Source organism: Peromyscus maniculatus, chromosome 3 (assembly GCF_049852395.1).
Source record: "Peromyscus maniculatus bairdii isolate BWxNUB_F1_BW_parent chromosome 3, HU_Pman_BW_mat_3.1, whole genome shotgun sequence".
NCBI lineage: Eukaryota > Metazoa > Chordata > Mammalia > Rodentia > Cricetidae > Peromyscus > Peromyscus maniculatus.
This window is the reverse complement of record NC_134854.1, coordinates 157,701,452-157,722,671: the sequence shown is the minus strand read 5'-3', so window position 1 is coordinate 157,722,671 and position 21,220 is coordinate 157,701,452. Positions and strand designations below refer to the sequence as shown.

Here is a 21,220-nt window from a genome sequence, read left to right as displayed (position 1 = left end):
TTCTTGCCAATAGTTGAGAGGTTTTTTTCACCGTGAAGATGGGTGACTGTCTGGACAGGGCAATTCACAGATAATCCATTGCGAAATCTTTTTAGCTAGGTATGGCGTTTGGCCACCAGAGAAACACACATGAGGCTGAGAGGTTTGACTAGAGCAGGGCATTACTAGCCACACACAAGCCACTGTTACCTGTGCACTTCACACAGTGGGGAAGTGCGTCCTCTACTCAGGTCATCTGAGATCACCTCACGTTATCAACTTCACAGCCTGTATTAACCTTTACTGACTCTGTGCCTTGGTGTTTATGCAGTTGTTCATGTCAAGTTTAAGTTTAGAACTATCCACAAAAGGTGAATGGATAATACGTGCAGAAATCCTATGTGGAATAGCAGGTAGCAAATAATTAGGGTACTTGATGCCAGCAGACTGGTAGATCTTCCACCCAAAGGCTCAAAAATTCAACAAGTAGCACAAAGAACAATTTCCTTCTGTGAGAGATTTGAAAGTGGTTGAGAAATGCCTTCATCCTGAGAAAATACAGAAACATCAATACTGACACAAGAACTTGAGATGCTCTTGATTCCAAACGCTTACCATTCCATGTGCTTGGGAGAGAGCAGCCTGGTGATACCTTTAGAAGATTAGCCTGGAAAAAATGTTCAAAGTAAAGATTCAAGATTGGAACAAACCCTAATGAAGTTGAAGTATGTGAAGTACCTGGCAGAGAATTCAAACTGACTTTTGAAAAGATACTCAACAAGGTGAAGAGAGAAATATGTGAATGGCATGAGAATTCGAATGAGATATGAAATTTGGAAATTTACCAGGAAATCAGATCAGATGAGACCTACCTGAAGAATAAATAACTCAACTTAGATCTTTACGGGAGGGGTCTAACAGCATTTGGGATTAAGTGAAGGTTAAGACCAGAAAATGCAGACAAGCTGTCGAATATTGTTCAGTTAAGGAGCAAACAAAGAAAATGATGGGAAACGTGATGGAACCTTAGGGGGCTTCTAAGACACGATCAGATTGGCCGGCCAATGTCCACTCCACAATAAGAAGAAAGTCGAAAGAAGGAGGCTTAATCAAAGAAACAATGGTTGAAAACAATCCATATCTGGAGGCAGAAATTCAGGAAGCCTTAGAATTCTAAATAAGATGGACTTAAAGATATCCACATTGAGGTACATTACAATCAAGTTGTCAATCCAGACAAAATTCGATAGCAGCAAGGAAAATATGACCACATACAACAGGTTTTCCAGAGGACTGCTAGAACATTCCTTAGCCAATGCTTTGCAGCCAGAACAAAGCAGGATGCCATATCACAGCATGACAAACAAAGCCTGCCAATCAAGTGTACTATATGTACAGCCATATTTTGAGGTGTCATAGGCAAAGATTCCCCGTCATTCCCAGAAGACACAATCTTGCAGCAGATTTCCTGGTCCTCTGCTTCTTACAATCTTTCCACTACTGAAGATGTCCCCTGTGTTGGGTGCAGGTGTTGTTTTGTAGATGAATCCACAAATTGGATGCCTAACGAGACCCGAACACTAACAGGGAATGCTAACATGGAAGGCCACCACAGACACAGAACTACAGAAAACTAAGGGATGCTGAGAGAGGGAAAGTTAGTTTCCCCCAGGGATGAAGCTCTATTGGTTATCCAATACCAACTAGTCATCCCTGAAATCATACACACAAAACCACTGAATGGGCTGAGAATGTTGTATTTATGTGTTCATGCTATATATGCATATATGTAACAATAAAAGAGAAAGAGGCCATGAATTCAAGAGAGGGCTAGGGGAGCCGTGGAAGGTACCAGAGAGGGAAGGGAAGAGGGAATGAAATGATTATATTTTAGTTTCCAAGACATACAACTTTAAAATAAAAAAGAATAAGAAGCAGTCCACATTAAAAATAAATAAACAAAAGAATACTGTAGATGACGACATTGACCTTCAAAACTGAAGGCCAGCAGGTCTTTTGGGGCAAACAAAAGGTGAAGGAATGCATCACCTTGTTGATCTGCCTCATGAGATCACAGAAGAAAAGCATAGGAGGTCCAAACCTTGCTGAGCAATGTAGCATGAAGACAGAATATTATACAGAATGTTCCAACACTCTAATGGTGGTGAATAAGTCACTTTCAGGTCCAGTATAAAAGACAAAAAGCATTAAAAGCTATTATCACTATAAAATACATTAACGGCTATGCAATATGAAAATGTAAACAATGTAATCACTAAAGAATCAGTGTGGAGGGAAGAAAAGGTTATTTGTTGAGGTATGGTCTCACTTTGTAGCCCATGCTGGCCTAGAACTCACTGTGTTTCCCAGGGTGACCTCAAATTAATTCCATCCCTCCAGTTTCAGCCTCCTGGGGTCTGTGGCATGAGCTACCACACCCAGATAAAACTTTTGTATGTGAATAAAGGTTTAGTTTAAATGTGCATGGATTAAATGCTGTATGGAAAGACTCACTTGGAAGGTGGAGGCCGGAGGGTGGGGAGTTCAAGGTCTTATTGTGAGATAAAGAATTTTCTTCTTCAAGGCTGAACTATCTCCCTCCCCTAACTCTCTTGCTCTCTCTCTGTGTATGTAATTTAGAACTTACTGTTCATCAATGAACACCCAGGCTGCTCTCACGCTATGGCTGTTGGGGGTAACATTGGAACTGAATGGGAGTTCAGATAGCTCTGAGTTACCGATTCCATTGTCTCTGGGTGTGGCTAGAGAAGAGTGTTCTAAATCACACAGCGCTTTCATTTTTAGTTTTTACAGTCAACTCTCCTGTCTCCCATGCCTGTACTCACTTACATTCCTCCTCCAATGGTGTGCATGGGTTCTGCTTTCCCCACGCCGTTCAACACGTAGTTAATAAGTACCTACTGTGTACACCCTTTTTATAAGTTGGTCAACACAATTTCCTATTCCCACTCTCCTTTTGTTTAGTAGAAAGGATGCTCTGTCAAAGAAGGCAAGACCGCACTGTTAGGTGCATTATTTTGAATAAGATTTTATAGGGCACAGTAATATAAATTTTATTTTAAAAAGTACACTGTAATTGGGTCTTCTGGAATAGTTCATTGGCAGAGCACTTGACTAGCATGTGTGAGACACTGAGCTTGATCATCAAGACAACTCCAAAAAATTAAAATTAGAAAGTACACTGTAGTCAAAATGCATTGGGGTCTGCTAAAGAGGGAATGTGCATATGTACATAATGTTTTATGTTTCAGTGTTGTGTGATGCATGTTTGTGTGTGCATGTATGCTGGTGTGTGTGTGTATGTGCGCGCGCGAGCGTGTGTGTGTGTGTGTGTGTGTGTGTGTGTGTGTGTGTGTGTGTGTGTCTGTGTGTGTGTGTGTGTGTCTGTGTGTGTGTGTGTGTGTGTGTGTGTGTGTGTATAGGCTAGAGGTTAAAGTTGGATGTCTTCCTGGTCATTCCACCTTATTTTTAAAACTGTTATTATAACTTCTGTAACTATGGGTGCATGTGTATGTGCACATGAGTACAGAGTGTCTGGGAAGGGACAGGAGAGGACGGTGGGTCTCCTTGAGATGGAGTTACAGGTGGCTGTGCTCTGCTCCATGTGGGTTCTAGGAACCAAACTCTGGTCCTCGTAGCCTCTGAGCAGCTGTCCACCTTTTTTGTTTAATTTTTTTTTTTAAAGACAGATCACTGGCTAAACTTGGGGTTTACCAGGTGGCTGGATAAGTTGGCCAGTGAGCTCCAGGGACTGACCCTCTTGTCTCTACTGCCATGAAGATGCAGGCTGCTGCAGTTCTTTTTGTGGGTGCTGGAGTCTAATCCTGTGTTCTCAGGCTTGTGTGGCAGACACTCTAGAGACTGACCTGTCTCCCAGCCCACATTTCACTATTTTATAAGCTGAAGGAACAAAGTATACAGCACATGTTTCTAAGCAGTTCTTTGTTGTCATGACATGACTCCCAATTTGTTCCTCTGTTGTCAGAGTCACATCAAATGAAAACAATTTGAAAATTTTGAAAACTGAAATAACCATGTCTCCATGACAAGGGGGGCAATTTTCACTTGTTTCTGATAGGCAGCTCGATTAGAATTATATTTCAAATTCAAATGCACATTTTCTTATAAGACAAACCTGAAATTCATGAGTATTCTCAGAAAGGACACATAAGATTTGGAACCATTCATTCTCTGGAGAATAATATTGTTAGTTTCAAATGAACCAGCAATTCTGCAAACCTATGGTTGTTCCTCCAATGTGAATTCATGTCTGTGGGGAACTGTCTTGATTACTGATTGACATAAGAGGGTCCAGCTCACTGTGGGTGGCACTGCTTCTTGGTGGGGAGGGTTCTTAGGCTGTTTAAGAGGGTAGGAGTCAGAGTGGAAGCATGAAGCTGATGCATTTTTCTCCACTTCTGATGTGATATGACTACCTACTTGACTTTCTACTGTGAGTTCCCCCAAAAAGTTGCGTTGTAACCTAGATTGTAACCCTAAATAAATCCTTTTTCCCTTAAACAGCTTTGGTCAGGTAATTTGTCACAAAACAGAAGGAAAGTAGAAGAGAGACTGGGATCCCGGGTGCATGTGGAAGACTCCTTTGGATGCCTCCTTCAGCCTTGCACAGGAATTCATTAGCTGTCTTTAAGTCCAGTCATTCTGTAGACAGGGAATGTGTTTTCTCCTTCCCAGTCTGGGGGGAGGTCTCAGCTTGACTCAGTGAGGTCAGCAAAGGGTTAAGCTCTCTTCCTTGCAGTGAGCAGCACTTAAACCCAAGGAAACAGATCCCTGCTGAGTTGGTGTCTCCTTTTCTAACCTGAGGTTTGTCTTTTTGTTCTCTGCAAATGGGCTGGAATTGCGCAACAAGAACTCACTATGATCTTCTCTCCCAGATTGACTGATGTGCAATTTGGGAGTGTTCTCTTATGACATTTATGCTTCCATGTTTTTCTCCCTTGAAACTCATCCACAAAGACAAAATCAAGGCCTTTTGTCTGTTTCTTGGTTTCACTTGTCATAACAAGTGTATGGTGAAGACTTATGATCAACCCACAGGTCGATGCTCTAACTGGATTCCTGTTCGCTCAGGCAGCCTCGGGCTGAGGCTTGATGATTCATGCACTGGCAAGAGACATCAGTGAGCAAAACACAAAAGGAGTCACAGCAAGGTGGGTGGACTGACAGTGTGCCAACCGGCAGGACAGAGAGGTCAGAGGACGTGGTAATTATCCTGAGCATGAGTAACAAAGGCTTTTAGCAGCTGCTGTTTGCTTGACTTTATTATTATTATTATTTTAACTTGCTGTAACATACAGTTAGCTTCAAGCTGAGAATAGCATGTTCCTCAAATATTTCCTGTGCACAATGGGGTGGACCTCAGTGTCCTTTGGGGTAGCTTTTGATGCTTTCCTATCAGGGCCTGAGTTAATTAAGGACTAGAGTGACCCCCGCCTGTTATCACCTCTGACATAGGGCATGCTGCCCTATTTACATTGTGAGACCCTCCCCCCCCCCCAATCACTTTGATGGGCAGGAGGAAACAAAAAGATTTTGAGAGACATCTTCTGATTTTGCTTCTTCTGCTAGCTCCCTGTACTTTGAGACTTGTTGAAGAGATGTTAGGATGCTGGTAAAGTTTAAAAAATAGAAGGGCTGGATGTACAAGTACAAGGGCCCAAGTTCAATCTCTAACACTCACTCTAGGAGCAGCAGAATGCATTTGTAGTTACGGCACTGGGAGGTAGAGACTGGGGGACCCCAGAAGTTTGTTGGGCAGAAAGGCTTCTCTAGTTAAATGTGGAATGACCAGGTTCAGTGGGAGATGCTGTCTCAAAAAGGCAGAGTGATAGAGGGAAGCAAAGCCCCGAAGGCTCCACAAACACACACATAATTGTGTGCATCCACACATACGTGAACATGTACACCACACACAAACACATACACACACATACAAATACACAAACTAAGAAAACAAAACAAAATACAAACCCTAATAATTGAAAAAAAAAGCTTTAGAACTATTCATTTCTTTTGTAACTAAAGCACAGTAGAATAATCCAATGGGAGGCATCCTTCTCTTAGTCACTTTTCTAAGTTGGCCAATGCCTTCTAAATAAGCCATTAGAATACTCTGTGACTCATTGCTTATCAAACCCATATACTCAGGTTTTTCTTAGCATGCTGAAAGTCACACTTTACAATAACAGTTTCAAGAGAACTTCCACCTGCAGGCATAAGTTCATCTGACTTGGATTTGGCTAACATGTCTCTTTGAGCTGTTTCTGAAAAGTGCCCAAGTCCTTCTGCGCATATGCCTGAGGCTTGGCCTTCAGAAACAAAGGTTAATTTATAGGTGGCAATTTACCCGGTGAACTGAGGCAGGAACCTGTAGGAACAAGCTTATGCCAGTTTATGTTGGTTAATTTTGGTGAAATATCTCTTTTTCTAACCAGAGATAATAAGATACAATGATGATTATTCTAAGATGAGCATACACTGACTATTATTTCAAATGTGAATCACAAATCTCATCTAAATAAAATTAATTTTAATCTTAGGCTAGTTCTTATGAATTTGGTTGTACTCAACTAAAACAATCTTTAAAAACCAAACACTTTGAAAATAACCAAGTAAATTTGCTTTTATTAAATTAAAGTTTCTTGGTGAGTACATTGTTCTATGTTCTAAGACCAATGACTTTATTTTTGGGGGTACCAGTTTAGTCATTATCAAACCATGTGTGGATACACAGATACATTCTGGGTTGAAATATAAACATATTGAATAAATACCAATTAAAACATTAATCTGTTTCATAGCTCCATGCTTTAATAAGGAGGACACATAATCACTGTGCAAAATTAGGACAGAAATTATAAGACAGTAACCTAGGAAAAGTATCTCATAGCCCTATTACCCAGAGGTGAATAAATAAGTTGCTTTGGCCTAAGACAAGGCAGCTTAGATGCAGGCAGGAAACCCAAAGAGAGAGAGGAAAGAGAAAGGCAGAGTCTGGAGAGATGCCTAGCTGCCCAAGGAGAAGCAAGATGTCAGCAGACTGGTAATGCCATGGCCATGTGGCAAAACATAGATTAATAGAAATGGGTTAATTTAAGAGGAAAGAGCTAGCTAGCAAGAAGCCTGCCACAGGCCATACAATATGTAAATAATATTAAGCATCTAAGTGGTTATTTTATAAGTGGCTGTAGGACCGTGGGGCCGGGCGGGACTGGAGAAACCTTCCAACTACGTGTATTAATATATATTCTCTGCTTATATTTATTTTACATGACTGTGTTGTATTCTACTTTAGGGGGAACTTGAGACTTTTTTTGCTAGTTGTAGAAGCTGTGATGAGGTGAATGGTCCTCCTTTTCTTGGCTGTTACCTGTTACTGTTTTACGTTGTGCTATTGTAAGTGAATTCCACAGACTGGATAAGTTACAAACAATACACGTTCGCTTTTGGTTCTGGAGGCTAGGAAGCCCACAACTGAGCAAGTCTGTTGATGAGGGCCTTCTTGTTCTATCATAACATGACAAAAGGTCAAGGGTGCATCCCAAAGCCCATGTGAATGTAGGACTAGATTCATCCTATTCCAAAGATAGCTAACCCAGCCCGGTAATGATGGCATGCACCCACTCCTAAGGACTGAGCCTCTGTGATTTTAATCATCTCAATACAGCTGCGACAAGAGCCTGATGTCAACAGTGATTTGGAGGGAGCCTTTAAACCATAGCCCAAGGGGTAATGCCAGTTTGAAAGCTGTTTACTGACCTTCATCGGTCATGGCTTGCTCTAGCTACTGTACCAAAATGCCCAAGAGTGAATGAATGGCTTGTAAAGAGAATTTTACTCTTTGTGGTTAAGGCAGCTGATAGTCAAAGACTAATGTCTGAGTGTAACAGACATTATCACCTTTGTCAGGGCAACTGTGATTATCCACAGGAGACCCTCAGTAAGGTTTGGCTTGTTGACATTTTCTAACAGAAAGAAGAGTGTGACAGGCCACTACACCATCACTCAAGAGTCTAGCACCTCCATCCTGCACCCCTTCCCAGTGGTATTTAATAGTACTCCAGCTGCATGTGGACTTGGGAGTACTGGAGTATGTGGGGGGTGGAAGGGTAACTGAAATGGGTGTTTCCATATTTGAAAGGAAGTTTCCATCCATGATTGGTGGGACTCTGGTGACGTGACTGCTTTGATGTCACCCACCAGTGCTCCTGTGAGTGACCCCTTACAGGTGCTCCCATAAGGAAGTCTAATAAACTCACTGGTTTACCAAGCAGACCACTGGCTCATTATTCCTTTGCTCTGTTGGAGACCTATCTGCAGAGAGTAGACATTTGCTCACGTCTGCTCAGGAAAAGTTAGTGTGACACATCAGGTTCAATGTGAGGTGAGGTTCCTTCCTGGTTCAGAGACAGCATTCGGTCCTGTGCTCATGTGGATGAAGAAGAAGAATGAAGAATCTCAATGGGGCTGGTGTGAGGATTTGCCACACAAGCGTGAGGACCTCCAGCACACACACACACACACACACACACACACACACACACACACACACAGAGAGAGAGAGAGAGAGAGAGAGAGAGAGAGAGAGAGAGAGAGAGAGATGAATTCCATCTGTGAAGACCCAGAGGGTCCCACTTCCAACACTGTAGCACCAGGCGTTAGGATTCAGCAGAGGAATGTGCAAGAGACACACTGTCCATGGCTTCCCAAGTGGCAAGAAAGACAATCAAATGTCAATATTTTGTGACAGATTTTCAAAGTAAGTCATATCTGTCTTCATGTGATAAAAATGAGTTTAGGTTTTGTCAGGTTTTATTGTTGAGATAGTTTCTCCGTGTATTACAGGCTAGCTTCAAAGTCTGTATTTCAGTCTTCTAAGTAGGAAATAATGAGCATGCACCACCATGCCCTCACCACCATGTGAGGCTTTTGTGAGGCTTTCTAAATTTAACTTTACATTAATTTATTTTTGATGAAAGAATTGGTCCACAGTAAATTCAGGGACAGGGATGTGCTGGGTAATTTTCCAGATATGGTCCAAAAATCACACCCAATATGTTGTGTGTCTAGAAATGCCTGATACCACAGCCTGAGCCAATAACTGGATGCCCTAATGTTTTTAAGGACGCAGCAACTAAAATTTGGAGCTCAGTGGACAAGGATTTGGATAAACAGATGATCTGCTCTCCGTGGTACTGAACAGTTCTTCTCACTAGATTGATTCCCCTCCTCCCTCACTTCTGAACACTTTAACCCCATCTCATAAATTCTGAACCTAGGAGGGGAAACTGGTAGTGACAGAGAAGTGGAGCAAATGAGAAGAGAGAAGAAAGTGTCATACCATGAAGGCCTTATATGGAGAGACGAGGAAGAGAGTTGGGCTGCGAATTCGTTTCCTAAGCAACAACAGCCAACCTTGCTGAAAATGCCAAAAGAACAACAAATTTACATTCCCTGCCATGCACACAGCATCCATGTTGACATCAATAGATACAATCTTCTTGAAAGGTTGACAAGAAGTTAGCACTGCAGACTTCATGAGTGATGTGTCGAGTCAGCCCATCCCCACAAACATTTTAGTGCTCCTTTGCCTTCATTTAAAAAATAAATGAAAACTGAGTTTAAGCTCTCCCAAATAATGTTCCGTCGTGGCTCTTTTGTTAGTTATTATTTTTTCCTTGTCAGTTTCATGCTTACACTTGATACATCCTGACGGCACTCAGCTCCACATGCATACATTTGATACATCCTGACGGCACTCATCCCTTCAGGTCCCCTCGCCAAATTCATGTTCTTGTCTTTTGTCTCCCACTGAGTTCGACCAGAGATGTCTGAGTGACTGTGGGTTTGAAACTACTGCTTAGAGCCTGATGGGCTCGTTAGTGGGCTAATAACTGAAGAAAATTACTCCCTCAGCCACCAGGAGCCATCTGTAGCTAATAGTTCACCAGGACAGCATATGGCACCATGAACCCCTCTCCTGCCCATGACTGGCTGTTAAATATCCATTCCTGTGCAGACCCAGTGCAAGCAGCCATGAATTCATCGGTTATTTCACGACCAGAAGATGGTATCGTGCAGTCTTTCTCCCCGCCTTCTGACTCCTACATTCTTTCTGGTCTCTCTTCTACAATGTTCTCTGAGCCTTAGGGTGGTATAAATATCCTGTCCAGGGTTGGGTACTCAAGCACTGCTCATTCTCAGCACCTGGATCAACCACGAGTCTGCATCCAAGGCTTTTTTTTTTTTTTAAATATAAAGAGTCTTCTCTGAGTAATGCTGAGAGGAAGACTTGCCTATGAGTATACATATAAGGCAATGTGGTACCATACAATTTAGCTAGTCAATAGTATAAGATTCCCCTAGAGCTTATGACCTTTCCACAGACATTGTTTGTTTTTGTTTTGTTTTTGGCTTATTTGTTTTTGCTGAAAATGCCAAAAGAACAACAAATTTACATTCTCTCCCATGCACACAGCACCCATGTTGACATTAATAAATACAATCTTCTTGAAAGGTTGATATACTTACCATACTGACCAAATGTCACCAATTTTTCTGAACAACAACTAAAACTTCAATCAAGGGAATGTCCATGAGATGTTGAAATTTAGATGAGCTGTGTACTGGGGGCAGAGATTCATCTGTAGCGTGTGTTCAGTGAAACCTGGCTGTAGCACTAGAAGTGTAAGACAAACTAAATAAACAGCTAGGAGTTTTACTAAGTAAATTATAATATGTCCATTAAAAATTGATCATTTCAGGTTATAAGAATTATTTGGTTTTGAGTCAAGGTTTTTTCATGTAGACCGTTTTGGTCTTGAACTCACAGAGATTCTCCTGACTCTGCCTCCTAGTTGCTGGGATTAAAGGCATTCATTACTACACCTGTCTCCAGACACGAGCTTTTGACTGGGTTTACAGAACCAGTCATGAATTCCCTCATGTGGAGCAGTTGTTTACACCCACAACAGCAGTGCCACTATTGCCACAGCAGGCACATCTTGTGTGGCAGCTTGCAGTATAGTCTAGGGTTGCCATCTGGGTCAGGCTGTTGATGTTTTCTCTACAGCATCCTCCACAGCATCTTCTGGCACTATGAAATCTCTCCAGCAGGAAGAAAATTTCAGCTTAGGTCTAGATTGGTTTTTCTGTAACTTACTACCAACTTATATGGTGTCTTTAACAATAGTCTTATCTTGTTCTGGTGGGCAACCAAAAGGAAGGTCAAGAGCCTATGCCTTTTGGAGGGCACCTAGGACTTCCCTAACTAACAACCTGTAAGGGGATATTCGGCATCACATGCTAAGGTTTTTGTTTAAAAACCCATGAATGAATTATTTCCAAAACTTTTGGAAGTGATTTGGAAGATGATTAAAATACTCTTATCCTACTGACAAGCAAGTTTTTAACTCTGTCCTTCTCTTGCCCACTTTTCATGAGTATGTGAAGTATTTCACATTGGATGATGGGAAAATAAACTGAGTATACACCCTCCAACTACAAGTGAGTCAGAGGGAAATGATCATGGCCTCTTGAGAGATGCTCTAAGAGGACCTGGGTAAGAACCAGAACCCTCCAACACATCATCTTGAATTTATCTGTGTATATGATTCTTATAACCTGAAATGATCAATTTTTAATGGACATATTATAATTTACTTAGTAAAACTCCTAGCTGTTTATTCAGTTTGTCTTACATTTCCAGTGCTACAGCCAGGTTCCACTGAACACACGCTACAGACGAATCTCTGCCCCCAGTACACAGCTCATCTAAATTTCAACATCTCATGGACATTCCCTTTATTGACGTTTTAGTTGTTGTTCAGAAAAATTGGTGACATTTGGTCAGTATGGTAAGCCTCCAAAAATTAATGGATGGTTAAAAGGATTTTTGTCTTTTAAAAGCAGAACCACACCTAGGAAAATCAAGAAAAATTTCTTTATTTATAAGTGAAATACTTTTTATGTCATCTGTGAACAAGACTTGATGCTTAAGTGGATTTCCAGATCATGGAGAAGACAGTACATCTTGTCCTCTTGTGAGAAGCGCCACCTTTATACATTCCTGCTCACTCCAGGCTGTAAAGCACTTACTGGCATCAGTCTCCTGTTACTTTCTGACAGGAGAGAAATGCACCAAAAGGAAGCCGGTTTGCCGCTGCTGGAGAGTTACTAGAGAAATGCAAGTGTTTGAAATTTAGTGTGAAGGTAAACAGCACATTTGAAATAAGAATATTTCATGTTGGTCAATGGTCAATTTTGAATAATAAATAGTTAAATCTGCCAGAAGTGCTATAAAGATGTGAGGATATTTAGTAGAATTTGTACCAGAAATACAGGAAATAGTTCTGGGAAGAACAACTTATTCATTTACACGTGAGCAACTTCAGAGTACATTGAAGAAAAGGGGCGCTGAGGTACAGATGCTCACACAGGAAGGGGTCTGAGGTACAGGTGTGCACACAGGAAGGAGCCGGAGGTATTGTGTTCACACAGGAAGGGGTCTGAGGTACATGTGTGAACACAGGAAGGCACCTGAGGTATTGGTGTTCACACAGGAAGGGGTCTGAGGTACATGTGTGAACACAGGAAGGCACCTGAGGTATTGGTGTTCACACAGGAAGGGCCCTGAGGTACAGGTGTTCATGCAGGAAGAGGCCTGAGGTGCAGGTGTTCACACAGACAATGGCCCTGAAGTACAGGTGTTCACACAGACAAGGGCCCCGAGGTGCAGGGGTTCATGAGGACAAGGGATTTAATGTGCAAGTGATCACATAGGCAAGAGACCTGAGATACAGACATTCACCAGGTATTCACTCAGGCATAGAGATTGAGGTACAGGTGTTCACAGACAAGGGATTTAATGTACAGATGTTCATATAGGCAAGGAGCCTGAAGTACGGATTTTTACACAGTTAAGGGGATGGAAGTACAGGTGTTAACACAGGAAGGGGCCTAAGACACAGGTGTTCACACAGAAAAAGTGCCTGAGGTACAGGTGTCCATATAAAAAGAGGCCTAATATACAGGTGTCGACACAGAAAAGGGCTCTGAGGTACAGGTGTGCACATAGGAAGGGCCCTGAGGTACAGGTGTCGACACAGACAAGGGTTCTGAGGTACAGGTGTGCACACAGGAAGGGCCCTGAGGTACAGATGTTATTACAGAAGTAGATTGTTACTACAGGTACCACCACAGAATTAAAGAGCTGTACTGTTCCCTCAAAGGTAAATTATGTATCTATCAACAAGACACTATGTTGAAGAATTTTGTAAGTTGCCTTTAGGTAAAAACAGAGTTAAAAAAAAATTAAGTAAAGGTAGTAGACAGCTATTGGCATTAAACCACAACATGTCTGGGTGGTCCCAGTCCAGCTATGTAACCAATACACACTAGGAATCTACCAGTCCCTATCCTTCAATGTTGGGACTACAAAAACACACTACCATGCCTGGCATTTTTTAAAGGTGGATTCTGGGTATTGAAGTCAGGTTCTTAGAAATCACACTGTCAAAAACATACAAACAAAAAAAAATCACAGAGTCTAACTCACTGAAACCTGGGATCAGTTTTTAAAACTTACAAATGGAAACCATGAAAACTAAATTGTAATTTTTTTGTGAAAATTGTTAAGAATAAAATTAATGTGACAGAGGATAGCTCTAAAACTGGAAGTCCTAAAAGAAAAGAATGTACACATTGAGTAGAAACATCATGAGAACAGAGAATCAATTCAATATATACAATACCCTCCTTTCCACAAAACAAGAATAAAAAGAGATTGGAGAAAAAAACATGCTTTTTCCTTCATTCTATCTTAGGAATATCTAAGACTAAAACAGCAGCAACATGAGAAATAGAGCCATGGTAGAGAAATTAGTAGAGAATATTTCTTTGAGCAGACAAGGCATTTAGTTCAGAAGGGCCCACTAATCACCAGATATGGCAGCAGTCATTACCCTGCCAAATGAATCAGACGGAGGAAATGGGAATATAGCTACGAGGGACATAATTTTTATTTGTCCATCTGCCTGAAGTTACATCGAACTAGGTTCATTGAACTATTTTACCTGGTAATCCTAAACCAAATCTAGCCACTACTTAATGACACGCATATGAAGCCTTTGAACTCCACGGATGAAATCAACTTTTAAACCAAACAAGGAAGGGGACAGAGGATGCTAAGGAGGTGCAGAATGTCGATGACTCAGATGAGCCCCTGGTTTTCCTCTGATACCCAGGGCATGTGTTTCCACAGAGGCTAGGGAGTTCTGAGATGGAGGAATTAGGACCCTGAAGATCTGTGTATAGTAGCCAAAAGGTCGTTAAGTGTGAGGGTAAAATAATTACTTCAAGGCACAAAATCCAAACTCCTAAGAATAGTCTCAATGATAAAACATAGCAACCCAAGAAGGAAAAAAAAAAAACTAAGAATATTTTCATTCTAGGTACAGATATGTCGAAACGAGACAATGTAATTAAAAAGTATAAACATTGCAATGGGAGAGACAGAGCTAGCAATTTTCATGGATATTAATGTATAAGAAAAATCTAAGATAACTAATTAAAAGCCACTATTTAATGCAGCAGTTATATACGAGAACACGAAAACATTAATAGTTTTGCCATATATCAACAGGATTCAATTAGAAACGGTAATGAGATTTGAGAACTCATTAAATGTGGAAAAACAATGATAAAATACCTGGGAATATGCTGGCAAATACAGTGTAAGTTGGTAACCACGTTTAGAAAGAAATGAAGCAGAGAACAAGATACCCCTTAGCAAACAGAACGCACAGCAGTGTGAAAAAGACAATCGCTTTTAATAATTTCAGCTTTACTTAAATTAGTTCATAACAAGACTGCAGTTTAAGTTAAAATTCATACCGTTGGAAAGTCTTCATAGACCTGAAGGAGGTGACTCCGCTTTCTTTGGGGAAGTAGGTACAGAAACAGAATAATGGTGTATTTTGTCAAGTGAAGACACTGTGACTCTTTATGCTCATCACTGCAAGAAAGCCCTAGGAACTGGGAAAATGGAGCATCAGTGAAGGGATGAGCAAACTGGACAGTGAAATAGAATCAAGGTCCACAGAAACCATGTGCATATGAAATTTGTCTATGAATAAGTGTAGCATTTCAAATCAACGAGATGAATCATGGCCAGTACAATGAGAGGTTCTGTAAAACCCTACGGGGTTCTTCAAGTCACAGATAAGTGGCTCTTTATGAGATAAAAAGGTGAAAGATCAAGTCAGGGAAATCAAGAACACCAAAGCCCCAGGGAGCTGGTCTTTGGCCTCCAGCATCTGGAGAAACACGTTTTCAGAACAGCACCGTCGCTGCAGTACTAGGAAGGAGGCATCCAGTGCAGGTCAAGACAGACCTGCCCATGCCCATCCTTACGTCACACCGAATGACTGGCACAGTGTGGCCCAACCTGTCTTCCACATTGACACTTGAGCTGCCATGGTGACAACCAGTCCCTGACTTTTCCACACTGCTTTTTAAAGTCTGTTGGCATCTCTGCCCGATCCTCCTGGAATATCCGCTTCCTTCAAGTCTTTGCTCAGACAGTGTCTTCTGGAACACTGCTCCCTCATTTCTCAGAAAAGGCAAGGTCCCACATTCAGGCTATGAATTACCAGCTCTGAAAAACATCATGTTCTGGTTTAACTATTCTATGTGTATTTCCCTAAAAGATCAGAAACTCCTGATGACCAAGGCCATTGCTAGGATGGGAACAGAATAGAGACTTAGTCTTTGTAAATTTGATGGTTTCTACTCTCAGCTCGACTGGATCTCACATCACCTAGAAGACAGACCTCTGTATGTCTCTGAGAGCGTTTCTATGTTGGGTCAAGTAACCTGGGAAGATCTACTTACCCTACAGCATGGGCTGGGCTCTAGAGTGAATAAAAAAGAGAAAGTGTTCATTTCTCTCTCTGCTTCTCTTCTGTGGACACAATGGGAAGAGCTGCCTCAAGCTTGTGCCACCATAGCCTCTGCACCACACTGTAAACCATGTGCAACATAAAGCCTTCCATTCTTAAGCTGCTTGTGTGAAATATTTGTACAGCAACCAGAAGACTACCTGATGCATAAAATAATGAGGAATGCTTGTTTTTAAATGCTTCCTCTTGGATTTCATAGTTAATTTGCAAATTGATTCTGTTACCTTTAATGATTCATTCTGCTAAAATATAATCATCTAGCTTTCTTTCTGCATGAGGCTGGAGGTGGGGCACCACACCCACCCAGCATTTACATGGGTTCTGGGGGACCGAACTAGCTTTCATGCTTGCATGGCAAGTGTTCCACTTGCTGAGCTAGCTCCTATACCCAAGTCATGCAATTTTTAACTATTCAAGAAAAAAGAAATTGTTGTCAGAATTGCCATTGGAAAAAAAAAATCTCCCTTTACAATGAAAACGCCTCACCACCCCCCCCCCAAAAAAAATGTTGTCAAATACTCAAACTGTGGTGGTTTATAAATACCAGAATTAAATTAGGTCGTTTGCCCTCTGCATAATCAATGATGACTTTTATTGGAAATACTTCCTTTTTGATAGGTGTATTTATTCATAGCATGTATTTGAGGACATTCAGTTATGACGTCAAGTATCGGAAAGAGGCCAATCATTAGGAATGTCATCCTGTAAATCAGAGATGCTTCTCTTTCGGCTGCCTGTATTCATAGCCTATCATGTTTTAAGAGGCTAATGAATTCTCTTTTGATGACCAAGCTCTTCATGTGCCCTTGGATGCTTAAGACAGCAAAAGACAGGATGGAGTCACAGGAAGTTATCTCCCTTACTTCATCTATCATCACGAGAATCCGTGACATTGACTCTGAGTCATACAACTTGGTTAGGGAAGCAATTAGGGTATTGACAGGAGAATCAATGGATGGAAGTGCACATGTGCTTAGCCCATTACTCGCCTTTCTCAAGGAGACCAAGAGGATGGACGTGGGAAGCAAAACAAAGCTCTGAGCCCAAATAATCCTGAACCATCATTCCTCCAGTGCAACATGATCCCCAAATGCTTTCTATCTTTCCCAAATTGGGTTGTAGATCTTGTGGGATGAAGGTTTAAGTAACAGGTAGAATGAGGGTCACATACAGAATAGAAAGTGAAATACCTCACACCCCAAAAGATGCTATTCCTGGGGCTGTAATAGCACATTTCCCTAAAATACAACCCTATCATATTCAATATTAAAGAAAAATGGAATTGTATTCAAACTGATGCCATTTTTATTTTTTTGGTTTTTCAAGATAGAATTTCTCTGTGTAGCTTTGCACCTTTTCCTGGAGCCCAGGCTGACCTCACTCTGTAGCCCAGGCTGGCCTTGAACTCACAGAGATCCATTTTCCTCTGCCTCCCGAGTGCTGGGATTAAAGGTGTGCGCCACCACCTCCTGGCTTGTTTTTCAAACTGATGTCATTTTAAAAATTCTTATCTTTATGACAGCAGTTTCCAGTTATCCTTATTCAAATTCTAGCACCACAATGGTTTGACTTCTCAGATATTATCCTTCTATGAGGACAAACTATAATTCAACATGGAGAACAGTTCCTGTGACAAACTGTTTCAAGTTGTTACCACTGTAGTTCCTCTGTCTTAACATTCGGCAACATGAATTTAAAAGCCAGCTCTTACGGTGTAATTTCACAGGTTTAGTAAATGTTTAAAATAAAGACTTTAGGAACCTCAGAGAGGTGTTTGCCCAGGCATCTTGTTTTATTAGAGAAGAGGGAATTGCAACTGAGGAGGGGAGAGGGGTCTACCTGAGGCTCATAGCAATTAGCAGGAAGCAGGTCAAGAGTTCAGCTCTCTCCTCTGCCAGCCTGGAGTGCACCCACCGGGCTACCCTTTCTTCTTCCCAGTCTTTCCTGCAATTTCTGGGAGAAGAATTTCTTTGGAAAGTATAGTATTCTCTACTTCTCACCTTCACCTTACAAGTTAAACAAATCGTTTCCATTTATATATCAAAACGGTCAAAGGTTTCTGGAAATAGGGGGGGAAATGTAGACTGGGAGGCAGAGGTGATTACCCCACGTATTACGTGAGAAGGAGCAAGGCTGTCTGTCTGGTTTTGTTATCTGTGGGCTTCACGTCTTTAATCGGTATCTTTCCTTACCACAGCCAATGCTTGGTGCACCTGCGATTAATTGCTCAGGACTTACCCTCTTTTAAACACTTGATATCATCCTCCTGGGCTTTTATTTATTAAGACAAGCCTCTTCACTGTCTTGTTATTTATATGATCAGGACATACTAAAAACGATGCTGGAATTTACAACTAATAAGATAGGCTTTCAAACTTGAGCCCTCCTCCTAAACTGTCCCTTTGTAATCCCAGCTTTACCCAACTCACTCATCATTCTAAGCCCCAATTTCCTCTCTGAAAGATGAGAAGGCTATTATCTGAAGTGGCGGAAACAGGTCCTCTGCCTGGACCTTACCCCACAGTCACGGCTCCAGTCCAAACTATCGAATGATGCAGTGTTGTTTGGCTATATTAAACATTAGTCACACGGTGGACATTCAATTGTACATCATTATTCAAATTTTCCCTTTTATTATTTCACTCAATTTAAAGTCACTGCTATACAGTTTATTGATTATTTGGAGCATTGATTTAATTTTCTATTTGTTTTTGCTATTTCATTCATTGTTAGGAATTGTAAAGCCACTTTAATACTAAGTCACAGTGTTTGCTATATTGATGAAGCAGGAGCATTCATTTTTTTTTCCTTTTACAGTATCATCTGATCAAGAAAAAGCCAGTTATTTTTAAGAGTGTTCCACCTGAGAAGTTGATCATGCTCCAGTGGAACAACTCAATGCAATAGTAATATGATGGTGGAAAAAGAAAGTCATAAAGTTGGATGGATAGCAAAAGGGAGTGGAACAGGAAGGAGTTGGGACCTGGAGTGAATGAGGTCAAAATATACTGAAGGAAATTCTCGAAGTATTAATTTTAAAACACAATAAAAAGAGAAAATGAAATACAACCAAAAATGATCTTAAATTGTCATTTTAGAAACATCCAAATTCTCCTCCTTGGGAAAATGTTTTGGTGTTTCTCCTACACACACACACACACACACACACACACACACACACACACACACACACATACACACACACAGACAGAGACAGAGAGAGACACAGAGAGAGACAGAGAGAGGCAGAGAGAGACAGAGACAGACAGAGAGAGACAGAGACAGACAGATACACACACAGAGACATACGCAAAGCTGTAGACACATACATAAAGACACAGACACAAATGCACCCCCCCCACACACACACTTCAGAAAGCTTCAGACTTGTCTTATTTCATTGTTATTTATAACTAGATGATAATAATAGACAGATTGTATTATTTTCTTACACACTGGGTATTATTCTAAGTATTTCACATTGTTAAGGTTTGGACAGGCAACATCCTCCAATAAGACCCTGGGCTGAAGGCTTGGTGTCCGCTGGTGTTTTCATTGAGCAATGATGTCATGAAGGCTACGAGCTAATGAACTGGTTAATCCACTGATGGTTGTAAGAGTTGGTGAATCCAAAGCCCCGAGAGGTGCAGCTGGGGAAGGAATATCTCTGCCCACTCGTTCCGGCTTCCTCCAGCACTCTACTTCCTCTTTCAATTGCTGCTGCCGTGGTGATGCTGTCTCACCACGGGCCCCAAAGGGATGGAGCCAGTCAACCTCAGACTGAGCCTCTGACGTCACTCCTTTAAGTTGTTCTAAAATGTTATATCACAGACACAGAAGCTAACACTCATTCCGTTTCACTGAGTCTGAAGTCACGATGAAGACTGAAGCTCGGAGAGAAAGCCAGTGACTGCTAACAACAAATGGACAAAATGGACAGGCGTGCTCATACGTGTAGTGCATGTGAAGTCCAGAGGCTGACATTGGGGAATTGTCAACTTCTCTCCCCCTAATTTTTGAGAAAGGATGTCATTAAACCTAGAGTTCTCCATTTCAGCAAGACTGGCTTGTCAGTGAGCCCCTGAGATCCAACTGTCTCCCCAGCGCTGTGGTTACAGGTGTTTGTTGCCACACTTGGCTTTTCACGTGAGTGATGGAGTCTAAACTCGGGCCCTCGTGTGTGCACAGGAATCACTTTACCCTCTGAGTCACCCCTCCCTGCCAGCCCCCCACCCCTCCCAGGCAGCCACCCGAGTGAAGTGACTTTGACTACAGTTCCTGTATGTGAGAGCAGTATTTCTAGGACTGTTGAGGAGGCAGTAAAGCAATCTGAATTGCTCCGTTGTTTGCCACGCAGTCTTCCTGACAACTTATAGTTGCTGTTTTTAATGGGCTGTTTCCCTGGTGTACTGACCTTTCTCTGAAACTCCTGAGTCTGAAAAGTCAGATCCCATCAATTAGGGCCTTTCCTGATCATTTCAAGAGCATTTGAAAGGGATAAATGAGCATGCGGGCATCATAAGAAACCTTCGCGGTAAGCACGTGAGTACCTGCGAAGCAGGCAGCTGAGCTGAGCTCGTTCAAGGGTACTTCAGACTCACCTTTGTTCTTCCCCAATTGCACCTACAGTGTTTTGATCTTTTGTGTACTTGAACTTCAAAGACTGATTAATATTGGATGCCTTGGCAACGCTCTGAACTTCATAATGTAGGAATTGTGTTAGCTGCCGCGCAGGATCTTATTCTTGAAAGGCTTTTAGGATTATGACATTTTTCTTTTATTAAGATATCAATTTTCATAGATGCATATAGGAAATGTGCAGCTTTAGAATGACTTTCATTGTGAAGATCATTTAGTGGAATAGAAGAGTTTACAAGTACATTAGGTTTTGGATAAAGAAATGTTACAGTGAGAATTGGATTCAGCGGTAATTCTCTCTACTTTTCCCCCAGGGCTCCACTGCCTGCGCCTTTTGAAATGATGTGAGATTCATTCTTTGAACCATTCTGTGAGTCCTGATCTCTTCAATAATCACTTTTTACCCAAAATTACAGAATATTCCCACTCCATTCATGAAAGCGCCCCCCTCTTTCCCAGTTCTCGCCTGATTGCGTCCACACCTGAATCCTGTGGAAGACCCTTTAGTAAAACCAACCATATATCAGGGAGTCTGGTCACCTCAGCCAAATGCCACCTCAAGACCAGAAGCTGGGGCTCTAGCAGTAACCGCAAGATATTGC

General features: G+C 41.6%; 1 protein-coding gene and 1 long non-coding RNA gene across 5 annotated transcripts in view; one reads left to right on the top strand and one right to left on the bottom strand.

Annotated features, from left to right (window-relative positions):
- Ptpro (protein tyrosine phosphatase receptor type O) overlaps positions 1-21,220 on the bottom strand; it is a 211,010-nt gene that overhangs the window by 115,463 nt on the left and 74,327 nt on the right. The window lies entirely within an intron of this gene.
- LOC121828155 (uncharacterized) lies at positions 5,030-9,659 on the top strand. Of its 2 annotated transcripts, none has more exons than XR_006070655.2 (2): positions 5,030-5,171; positions 9,300-9,659. It is a non-coding gene; the product is annotated as an uncharacterized LOC121828155 (long non-coding RNA). The 2 variants fall into 2 exon arrangements; XR_006070656.2 differs by having other exon boundaries at positions 9,145-9,659.